This window comes from Ictalurus furcatus, chromosome 14 (genome assembly GCF_023375685.1).
Source record: "Ictalurus furcatus strain D&B chromosome 14, Billie_1.0, whole genome shotgun sequence".
Taxonomy (NCBI): Eukaryota; Metazoa; Chordata; class Actinopteri; order Siluriformes; family Ictaluridae; genus Ictalurus; species Ictalurus furcatus.
Window position 1 is genome coordinate 30847595 of NC_071268.1, and position 10744 is coordinate 30858338.

A 10744-nucleotide genomic window follows, 5' to 3' on the forward strand; every position below is an offset into this window, starting at 1 on the left:
AATTAGCATATATGCTCGGTATGAACCCCGGTGTTCCGATAACGGCCCGAGAACCAGACGCGCCTAACCCCGCTGATATTCACGCAGGCTTTTACACGATGTATGTATATACAGACGTTATCGAGTATCAGCGAGTTGGTGACAGTGTTGCCCCGTTACTGAGATGTGTACATATAACGGGAGAAAACAACAAAGTCGTCACAATTACTTATGATAAGCTGCATTACGTACCTCTCACCAAGAACCACATCACCGATATAGTAATCGAAGTCAAATCGGATCAGAACAAGCCTATACCTTTTAGTTACGGAAAATTTATAGCTAAACTACACTTTAGACCCGCTAAACATTCGTTCCGTATGTAAAATGATGGATAGGGGCTACGTTCACCTGCAGACCTACGTGGATTATCATGTCCGTCAGGCTGGAAATGGCCTTCCGGGGTTTCAAGGCGCCCACACCATGTATGGGTCGGGGCTAGGAGGTCTGATCAAGGGTCTTTTTAGAATGGCTTTTCCGTTCCTCAAAAGGGGGTTTGCTATTGCAAAACCTCATTTAAAAACAGCGGCTAAAGGTTTCGTAAGCGATGTAGTGAGCAACATTATGAGCAAGACACAAACTCAGAATCAAGACGGATCAGGCCTTGCATTGATTGCGCGTAAAAAATCTAAAAGGCTCCCAGGACGTCGACACGTGATTCTGAATAAAAGACGTAAGGCTACTAAACTCAAGACCAGTGTGAAAAAGACCGAGCAGAGAGGCAACAGACATCCTACCATCTCTCACAAGAGAAAGCAGCTGAACATTTTCTAACATCATGGCTTTCTTACACAGTCTATCCTCAGAGTGTACCAAGACAGAATTGGATATTTTCACATTACCTTATACTCAAACGAGTATCGAGAAGTACACTTATGTCGAAATACCTCCAATTTCCGCTCTTACGGACAACGGGCCCCTGGAGTTCTACGTGGCTGGAAACGGGGAGGATTACCTCGACGTGAACAACACTTTTTTACATCTGTCCTGTAAAATCGTGAATCCCGACGGTTCCAATATAGCTAACGATGCAAAGGTTGGGGTCGTTAACTACCCCGTAGCCTCACTTTTTTCACAAGTGGATGTCATGCTCGGGGATCGTCTTATTTCTCAATCTAGCAGTACATACCCATACCGTGCTACCTTTGAAAGTCTTCTCAACTATGGAAAAGATATCTTGGAAACACAATTTTGCACCGGGCTATTCTACAAAGACACAGCTGGGCATATGGATGCCACAGACCCAGACGGTCGAAACGAAGGTCTCAAAAAAAGGGCCAGTTTCAGTGCTGAAAGCAACACCTTTGACCTGATTGGACACATTCACTCGGATATATTTTTTCAGGATAAACTTTTACTGAACGGAATCGATTTGAGGATTAAAATGGTTTGCAGCAAAGCTGAATTCTGCTTGATGAAGGAAGATTTCCTTCTGAAAATACTCAACGCTTCTCTTTTTGTGAAGAAAGGAACCGTCTCACCGTCTGTAAAAATCGGTCACGGGCAAGCTCTTCTCAGTGCCACAGCCGAGTACCCGATCGAAAGAGTCTGTCTGAAGACCTTCAGTCTCGCTGCAGGGAGCCGCATTTGTTCACAAGAGAACCTCTTCCTCGGCCCCTTACCTAAAACCATTATCTCTGGGATGGTAGACAACGATGCCTTCAGCAGGTCGTACAATAAAAACCCTTTTAATTTTAAACATTACGACGCAGAGTCTATCGCTCTCTATGTAGACGGTACTCAATGTCCTGCAAAACCTTTTCAGCCTGTTTTTCAGTCCGGTAACGCCGTCCGTGAATTCCCTTCTTTAATTTTAGCATCAGGAAAGCAGCTGAAAGATCAGGCACTGTCGATAAACAGAGAAGAGTACCTGAACGGATATACTTCATTCTCATTCAACCTGAATCCTGACGACGATTGTGGGCAACATTTGTCATTAATAAAGTCGGGAAATATGCGATTGGAACTCAGATTTCGACAACCGCTTCCGAGCACAGTGAATCTAATCGTGTACGCCAGTTTCGACAGTATTCTAGAAATAAACAATCGAAGAAACGTGCTCATCGATTACCAGTAACGCATGGATACCAGAGAACTAACCGAGGTTATGAGAAGTTGTCCTGAAGTAGAAAAAATAGTGTGATGGCCTGTGACGAGCTACCTACGAGTACGCTGAGAAAGTTTCCCGCTTTGTTCATCGTAAACACACATCCGAGACTCATGCCGGGCGAACACTGGCTAGCTTTATGCCTTAATGACGAAACCACCGGAGAATTTTTTGACTCGTACGGAAACCCTCCAGACTACGAACTCTTTCCTCGATCGGTTCATTATTTTTTGACAAAGATCTGTTGCAGAATAAAATATAACCCTGTACAAGTTCAAAACTTTACATCAGTTTGCTGCGGGCAACACTGCGTGTTTTTTCTGTGTCACAAAGCTAGAGGTTATTCGTTTAACCGTATTATGTCTATGTATAGCAATGACTTAGATAGAAATGATAATGGTGTCGTGTCTTTTGTTAAAAAAATGTACCCTAGAGTAAATAAAAAGCGTTCATTTACTTGTGTACAATGTGCTAACTGTCTAGATATGTTTCATTTGCATGTGTAGTGGAATGATAAATGATGACGCTTCACAAGAAATTGTTAAACAAAAGTTATTTATTGAAATAAAGGGTAACACAATATAACATTCGTTGTCCATCGTCATTTCAAAAACCAAACCATTCAGAACGGTTAAAAACGGGGGATTTGAAAACTGGCTCAGAATCATAGTCTTTGCTTTTAGGTGGGGAAACAAGATGAGAGATATCTTTAGATCTTTTTATGTCAGATATTTTGCGTCGAACGCCACCATTAGGTATTGCTGAAAAGGGTATATTTAGGTTGGGTACTGTCTGTAAGAACTCTTTCCAGCCTAAAGGCCTCCGATCGTCGGCTACTCTATGATGTGCAGTGAGATTTTTAAGCAGATCCACCATGTGAGATCCTTTGATAGTGTTTCCTTTAAAAGTAAATTCACCGCTATCGTTCCACCATGCACCGGCTTTTAAAAGTTTTTCCATAACGTACGAAGCGTTTCTTTTGTTTCTCGCAGAAATGTTAGCGAGCACCTCTTGTACGATCTCGTCTTTGGGTGGTTCGGTCACCGCTGCTTCCGTTTTGCTTTCCGGTATTTTAGGTAGGGACAGGGTCAACTGAGCGGTCTCCTGCTCTCCTACTTTAACCAAGGTTATAAAAATTTGCAGCACCGACGCGTAGAGTTTCGCCTTATCGTAATCGTTCAGATCAGTCCTCGGTAAAATACCTCGTATTGCATCGTCCAAGTTGTTTTCGACAGTCTTTCTTAAGCTTTCCTTCTCTGCTGTGATGTTTCTAAGATTATCGATCTGATGTTGAGGGACTAAATACATTTTCTCTGCAGTCTCCATGTTAATTGTTGCGGGATGCGATTAAGCTGCTTATAAAAGGAATGGCTACACTGAGCAAAGGCAGAAGAAATCCTCCGGATTGATTAATAACTTTCCTTTTTCTTTCTACGGACGCTCTTTTATCAGCAAATAGTTTGATCCATTTTTTTTGTTTTTTTAAAACCCTGTACTGTTTTGTCGTCAGCAGTATGTTCCCTCTGAGTACGTTTAAAGCTAGTTCACATATGCTCAGTATGAGATCTGTGGGCGCATCACGTAATATACCCTTTCTCCTTCGGGGTGGAGACCTGTGTAATGAATTCAGTAGCGGGAGGGTTTTTTTCAATCGATCAGACATTTGTTGTCGATACTTTAAAGTATTTTTTTCTTCTTCTTAGGAACATACACAACCGGATTCTCCCCCAGAAACACCCCTGACCGGAGACGAAGTTCTTCTGGCGTTTGTGCTTTCAGGTCAACAAATAAATACCCGTAAGGTCTAGAGACGGCGTCGAGAAAGCATTCTAAAAAATACTTGCTGATACCCGGATACATTTGACGAGCCAGTATGCTGATCTGTAATTTATCTCTAGGGTTTTTAAAAAGAACCATGTAGTTGGTGTTCAGGTTGATTGTTCTGCTAGTCTTGCCTTGAAAAAACAAGTTTTGAACGAGGTAGATGACGCTCAGATTTCTGTGGTGGGTGTATTTTGTAAAAGCCTTTTCTACTTCATCGTTTTTACTGGCGGATTCCATCAACTCATCGATTACCAACAAGTTTTTTTTATTGGGCGGAAATCGTTCGTCATCACACAAAGAATCAGGGATTCCTTGAAGAAATTTTATATTTATTCTGGTCGTCAATTCATCGTACAGAGGTTGCCAACACGTATAACACCAGACAATGTTTTCCGGAACAACCGACATTACCTCTTTACAGTTTTCCGACAACATTTTGATAAGATAAGATTTTCCGCTATTACTCGGTCCACATACGATACATGAAAAGGGAAGTTGCATCCTAACATCAAAAGCTGTCACATTCATATTTTCCATTACAAAACACATCAACAGAGACTATATACACATATATACAAGAATAGTCTTAATAGCCGTAAGGGAGAGTTGTAAAATCGGGTAATAGAACACGCTTATCGTACACAACCCTGAACCTTTTCATCTGTGTTTTGTTTCTCAAATGAAACCCCTTTTTATCTCTCACGATTTGGTTATGCCTGGTTACGAGTTGACCGGTTTGATCCGGATTTTTCACTCGCTCGTCCACCAGTTCTGTCAGTGATTTCAAACTGACAATTTCAGAATTGATACAATTTAAAGTAATGCCTTTAGCTTTCATGGTTGTTTTTCCTTTTACGGTTTTGTAACCGTAGGTTTTAGGACCTGCACTTGCGAATTCTACGATTTGAACGCCATCATCTAGTTCGCTGGTAAGACCACCCAAGTAATCGCTTAAGGGTGGCATCCGGTCACCTTCCTTACTTTTAAAAATGACGCTATCGGTGTCTGTGTACAAACAACGCTGATCCAATCGATCCATCAAATTGTACAGCTCAAGTCTAGCGTATGCGGTAGTGAAAATTCCGATGAATACATTAGCGTTCAGCGGTTTAATCAGTCTCTCGTCTGCGTAACGCCACTGCACCATCGCCACCTTCTCGTTCAAAAAAGAGAACTGACTCACATTATAAATATCGGAGAACACGAACTGCAAAAACTCGGCAGGATCGCGAATTAAGGTGGTGTTTGATCTGTCAGGTCTTTGACACATCTTACCCCACAACGAGTTTAGTGCGAGTTTAGCCACGGATCTTTTGGCAGGATTAACGATGATAAATTTCGGATCCGACGTGATCCCTTCGTTCTCCTTACATTTGCGAATGTACTCACGTTTAGAGGATTCATCATCGACCCAGGACGGATAACCTGAACTTTCCTGTTTGGAACATTTTAATATATCTCGTAAAAAGCTCATCAGACCTTTCAGGAACGTGCCACACTTCAAACACTTTTAGAATTTTGTAACCTTTTTCGACAGCTTTCTCAATTTCGATAGATGCCCATGTTCCGGTAAGAGCTCTCTCCTGATCCGTATGATCGCATTGTTTTAGCTGATGTTCGGCGCACGTTCTACAAAGAGGAAAGAGGAGTTTGCTTTTTACACGAAACGGTAGAACAGGTGCCCACAGACCCCTAGGCGGTAATGCTTTTGCTCTGACGATACCAAAGTAATATTTCAGAGGTTGAAAGTCACGATAAATGATGATAGGGTGATCGATCGGATATGTCTTTGTCTTATTCACAAATGGGTAAAGAGAGGTAAAATCGAAATAATCGATTCTCTCACCGGGTTGAGCTACATAATGCAAATGTAACGCGTTTGTTCGACCGCCGAAAAGAGCATCTCGCGGGTTTAAACGCTCAGGAAAGTCAAAGTCTTTTAGAAAGTTTATGCATGTTTTCCAAAGGATGGTTGTACTCATTATCGTTTTCCGAATTTTGTGTTATATTGACAGGGTTTTGGATTAAGTTTTCGGCTGGGGTTTTCATTTTGAGTATTGCTCTGTTCTGACGATCTTAAATTTTCATTCAACTGGTCGACTGCATCGATTAGATCAGGGTTTAATTGTACTGAATGACCGTGTTCATTTAGGTTATTATGTAACTCTAACAGACATTGATTTCATTCAGAAAATATATCGTTTGGCGTTTGGAATTTGGACTCTGATTAGGTCTCTCACTAACAACCTGGTGTGACGGAATTAAACTTTCATTCAGCCGGTTGATTGCTTCAGTTAAATATGGGTTCAGGGTTGTGTACGGATCACGATGTAACAGACCATTTGAAGAACTCTGGTTTCCATCACAACAGAAATCACGCGGTGATGGATTATTTTCGGTTCTCTTTTTTTAGTCACTGTATCCGAACTGCATTTCGGTCGTTTCTGCGCCATATCTCTCATACAATTTTCTGATCAACTTTATGTTCACTGTGAGACAACTATTCAAATTTTCAAGTGTGTTGTACAGTAAAGGGACAAAATCCGCGCCTCGACCAGATTCAAATGTAATATCAAGCTGCCCAAAGTTTTCCAATACAGCAGTCTTTGCTTGGAAGAATCCACGCCACGCTGTACAGATCTCCTGCAATTCCAGATCGGGTCGAATGTCGGCTTCCGAGTTGATTTCCTCTCGATCTTCTACTGCATCAAAATTTTCGACATCACTCGTATCTATAAGTCACAGAACAAGTGAAAGAGTGTTTATTTTTGTTTTTAGAAGGTAAAATATACGTCATCTCACCTGAAATATCTCCGCCGTAAGCACTGATAGTCACGACGCCCTCATCTTCTGAATATGACACAAACAAAAAGTTATAATTATGTTTGAAAGACTTTACAGCATGAAGCATTCATGATTTTATGTTATGACTTACGTGTAGTGGGTTGGGTTGGTATTCATGGGAAAGCTATATGGTAAAGAACATGCAGCGATAATTATGATCTCTTTGTGAAAGTGTGTGTCGTCACCGGTTAATACCGAAACACAGTGCAGCGAAACCTGGTTCTTGCAGAAATTTGTTGCTCTGATGCGGTATTTGCATTGCAGAGATGAACTGCTCCATTTACGCCTGTACGCATCCGGGGAAAAGAAGTCCATTCTAATAATGTAGTCAAATTCCTTGCACCATTTTCTGAACTTTCTCCAGTCACACTCGTTAAAAGTTACGCTCTCAGTAGCGCAGCTCCAGCGGATGTGACCCGGGACCGAGAACTTGAAAAGCACAACGGTTCCTTTTTCTGCACTGAAAAAAATCCGGCTGTACATCCGTTTGACATTACCCAATATTGAATCTTTTCATGCTCTAAATTTTTTTGTAATCTTCCCAAAAAAGAGTGAGTTTTTTTCGGTGCATCAGGACAAGCAGCAGACATGTTGTAAGCTCACACACGATCTTCGAAGTACAGAGTATTTTTATACCTAGAGGGTGGGTGAGGCCTTCTTCTTCTATAAACTTATGGTGCTTATAACATCACCTACCGGATGGAGCAATTTTATTTTCTTTTGCTCTGATTGGACAGGTTATGTGTGTGTGAGTGTGTCTGTGTGTGTGTCTGTGTGTGCGTGTGTGTGTGTGTGTGTGTGTGTGTCTGTGTGTGCGTGTGTGTGTGTGTGTGTGTGTGTGTGTCTGTGTGTGTGTCTGTGTGTGCGTGTGTGTGTGTGTGCGTGTGTGTGTGTGTGTGTGCGTGTGGTGTGTGTGTGTGCGTGTCTGTGTGTGTCTGTGTGTGTGTGTGTGTGCATGTGTGAGTGTGTGTCTGTGTGTGTCTGTGTGTGTGGCTGTGTGTGTCTGTTTGTGTGTGTGTGTGTGCGTGTGTGTGTGTGTGTGTGGCTGTGTGTGTGCGTGTGGTGTGTGTGTACACGTGTGTGTCTGTGTTTGTGTCTGTGTGTCTGTGTGTGTGTGTGCGTGTGTGTGTGTGTGTGTGTGTGTGTGTGTGTGGCTGTGTGTATGCGTGTCTGTGTGTGTGTGCATGTGGTGTGTGTGTGTGTGATTGTGTGTGTGTGTGTGATTGTGTGTGTGTGTGTGTGTGTGTGTGCATGTGGTGTGTGTGTGTGTGTGTGATTGTGTGTGTGTGTGTGTGATTGTGTGTGTGTGTGTGATTGTGTGTGTGTGTGTGTGTGTGTGTGTGTGTGATTGTGTGTGTGTGTGTGTGTGTGTGATTGTGTGTGTGATTGTGTGTGTGTGTGTGTGTGTGTGCATGTGTGATTGTGTGTGTGTGTGTGTGTGTGTGTGTGTGTGTGATTGTGTGTGTGATTGTGTGTGTGTGTGTGATTGTGTGTGTGTGTGTGTGTGTGATTGTGTGTGTGTGTGTGTGTGTGTGTGTGATTGTGTGTGTGATTGTGTGTGTGTGTGTGATTGTGTGTGTGTGATTGTGTGTGTGTGTGTGTGATTGTGTGTGTGTGTGTGTGTGTGATTGTGTGTGTGATTGTGTGTGTGTGTGTGATTGTGTGTGTGTGTGTGTGATTGTGTGTGTGTGATTGTGTGTGTGTGTGTGTGTGATTGTGTGTGTGTGTGTGTGTGTGTGTGTGATTGTGTGTGTGATTGTGTGTGTGTGTGTGTGTGTGCGTGTGTGTCTGTGTGTGCGTGTGTGTGTGTGTGTGTGTGTGTGTGTGATTGTGTGTGTGTGTGTGATTGTGTGTGTGTGATTGTGTGTGTGTGTGTGTGTGATTGTGTGTGTGTGTGTGTGTGTGTGTGTGATTGTGTGTGTGATTGTGTGTGTGTGTGTGTGTGTGTGTGTGTGATTGTGTGTGTGTGTGTGTGTGTGTGCGTGTGTGTCTGTGTGTGCGTGTGTGTGTGTGTGTGTGTGTGTGTCTGTGTGTGTGTCTGTGTGTGCGTGTGTGTGTGTGTGCGTGTGTGTGTGTGTGTGTGCGTGTGGTGTGTGTGTGTGCGTGTCTGTGTGTGTCTGTGTGTGTGTGTGTGTGCATGTGTGAGTGTGTGTCTGTGTGTGTCTGTGTGTGTGGCTGTGTGTGTCTGTTTGTGTGTGTGTGTGTGCGTGTGGTGTGTGTGTACACGTGTGTGTCTGTGTTTGTGTCTGTGTGTGTGTGTGCGTGTGTGTGTGTGTGTGTGTGTGTGTGTGTGTGTGTGGCTGTGTGTATGTGTGTCTGTGTGTGTGTGCATGTGGTGTGTGTGTGTGTGATTGTGTGTGTGTGTGTGATTGTGTGTGTGTGTGTGTGTGTGTGTGTGTGCATGTGGTGTGTGTGTGTGTGTGATTGTGTGTGTGTGTGTGTGATTGTGTGTGTGTGTGTGTGTGTGTGTGTGATTGTGTGTGTGTGTGTGTGTGTGATTGTGTGTGTGTGTGTGTGTGTGTGTGTGTGTGTGTGATTGTGTGTGTGTGTGTGTGTGTGTGTGTGATTGTGTGTGTGTGTGTGTGATTGTGTGTGTGTGATTGTGTGTGTGTGTGTGTGTGTGTGTGTGTGTGATTGTGTGTGTGATTGTGTGTGTGTGTGTGATTGTGTGTGTGTGTGTGTGTGATTGTGTGTGTGATTGTGTGTGTGTGTGTGTGTGTGTGTGTGTGTGTGTGTGATTGTGTGTGTGTGTGTGTGTGTGATTGTGTGTGTGTGATTGTGCTGTATCACATCGTCCCCCTCAGCACCTGCAGTAGGTCCCAGCTGCAGCAGTCACACTCACACAGGTTTTTGTACGACGCTCTAACACTGTGTGAACACCCAGCTACCACTGATCTCATGTCGACTCTGACAGTAATAATCTCCAGCATCTTCAGTCTGGACTCCACTGATGGTCAGAGTGAAATCAGATCCAGATCCACTGCCACTGAAACGAGCTGGAATACCTGACTCTAACTTCTTCACAAATTTTATCAGGACTTTAGGAGCTTCTCCAGCTTTCTGCTGATACCAGAATATATCTTCATCTCCATCACTCCAGCGGTAAACAGCAGAGCTGGTTTTACAGCTGATGGTGAGTGTGTCTCCTGGAGAAACAGGTTTCACTGCAGGACTCTGAGTCACAGTCACCTGACCTCTGGATCCTGAAAAAAAGAAGAAGAAGAAATCCGTTCCCTACATTAATAATGACGTTGAGTTTGAAGTTCATCTAGTCGGCCTACTTCACATGGATTTGTCAGCTGAACAGTAGAAGATAAAACATTGTGTTACCTCGAGCGCAGAGGGCCAGTGTGCAGATGAAGACGCTGATCAAACTCATGGTTGCTGTGGGTGAAGTCGCTGAGCAGCAGCTCTCAGTCATGAAGTGTTAAAGTCACAGGGCTATAAACACTCGCAGAGCGCTGAAGCATGAGCTGCTAATGCAAAGTGGAACCTCTCTCTATGGAAACGTGTGTGTGTGTGTGTGTGTGTGTGTGTGTGCGTGTGTGTGTGTGTGTGTGTGTGTGTGTGGTCACTGTAGTGTAACAGAGGTTTTTGTACGACGGTTTCATTAGAATGTATCACTGTGGTACACTTTCGGTGGAGGAACCAAACTCATCGTCAGTAAGTCTCTCTTCTTTATTTAAAATTCTATATTTTTATTTTCATCGTTACTCAGAATATTGAATAAAGTTTAGACAAACAGAAAATTATTTATTTTATTTGTTTATGTTTGTGTTGAACCCTAGTAAGTAAATAATGTAGGCATTATAAATTCACTAAATTATTTATTTATTTACTTACTTATTTATTTATTATGGATTAATACTTATTGATAATGAATGTAGGTGTTTTTTTTAAAAACTCTGACAGTAAAATAAAAATAATTTA

At 42.7% G+C, this 10744-nt stretch overlaps 1 long non-coding RNA gene across 1 annotated transcript; it reads right to left on the reverse strand.

Annotated features, from left to right (window-relative positions):
• Window positions 1-3082: 3082 nt before the first annotated feature.
• Window positions 3083-7794, reverse strand: LOC128618024 (uncharacterized). Its single transcript, XR_008387665.1, has 3 exons — window positions 6906-7794; window positions 6773-6820; window positions 3083-6702 (listed from the first exon to the last, which is right to left on the reverse strand). It is a non-coding gene; the product is annotated as an uncharacterized LOC128618024 (long non-coding RNA).
• Between the last annotated feature and the right edge of the window lie 2950 nt (window positions 7795-10744).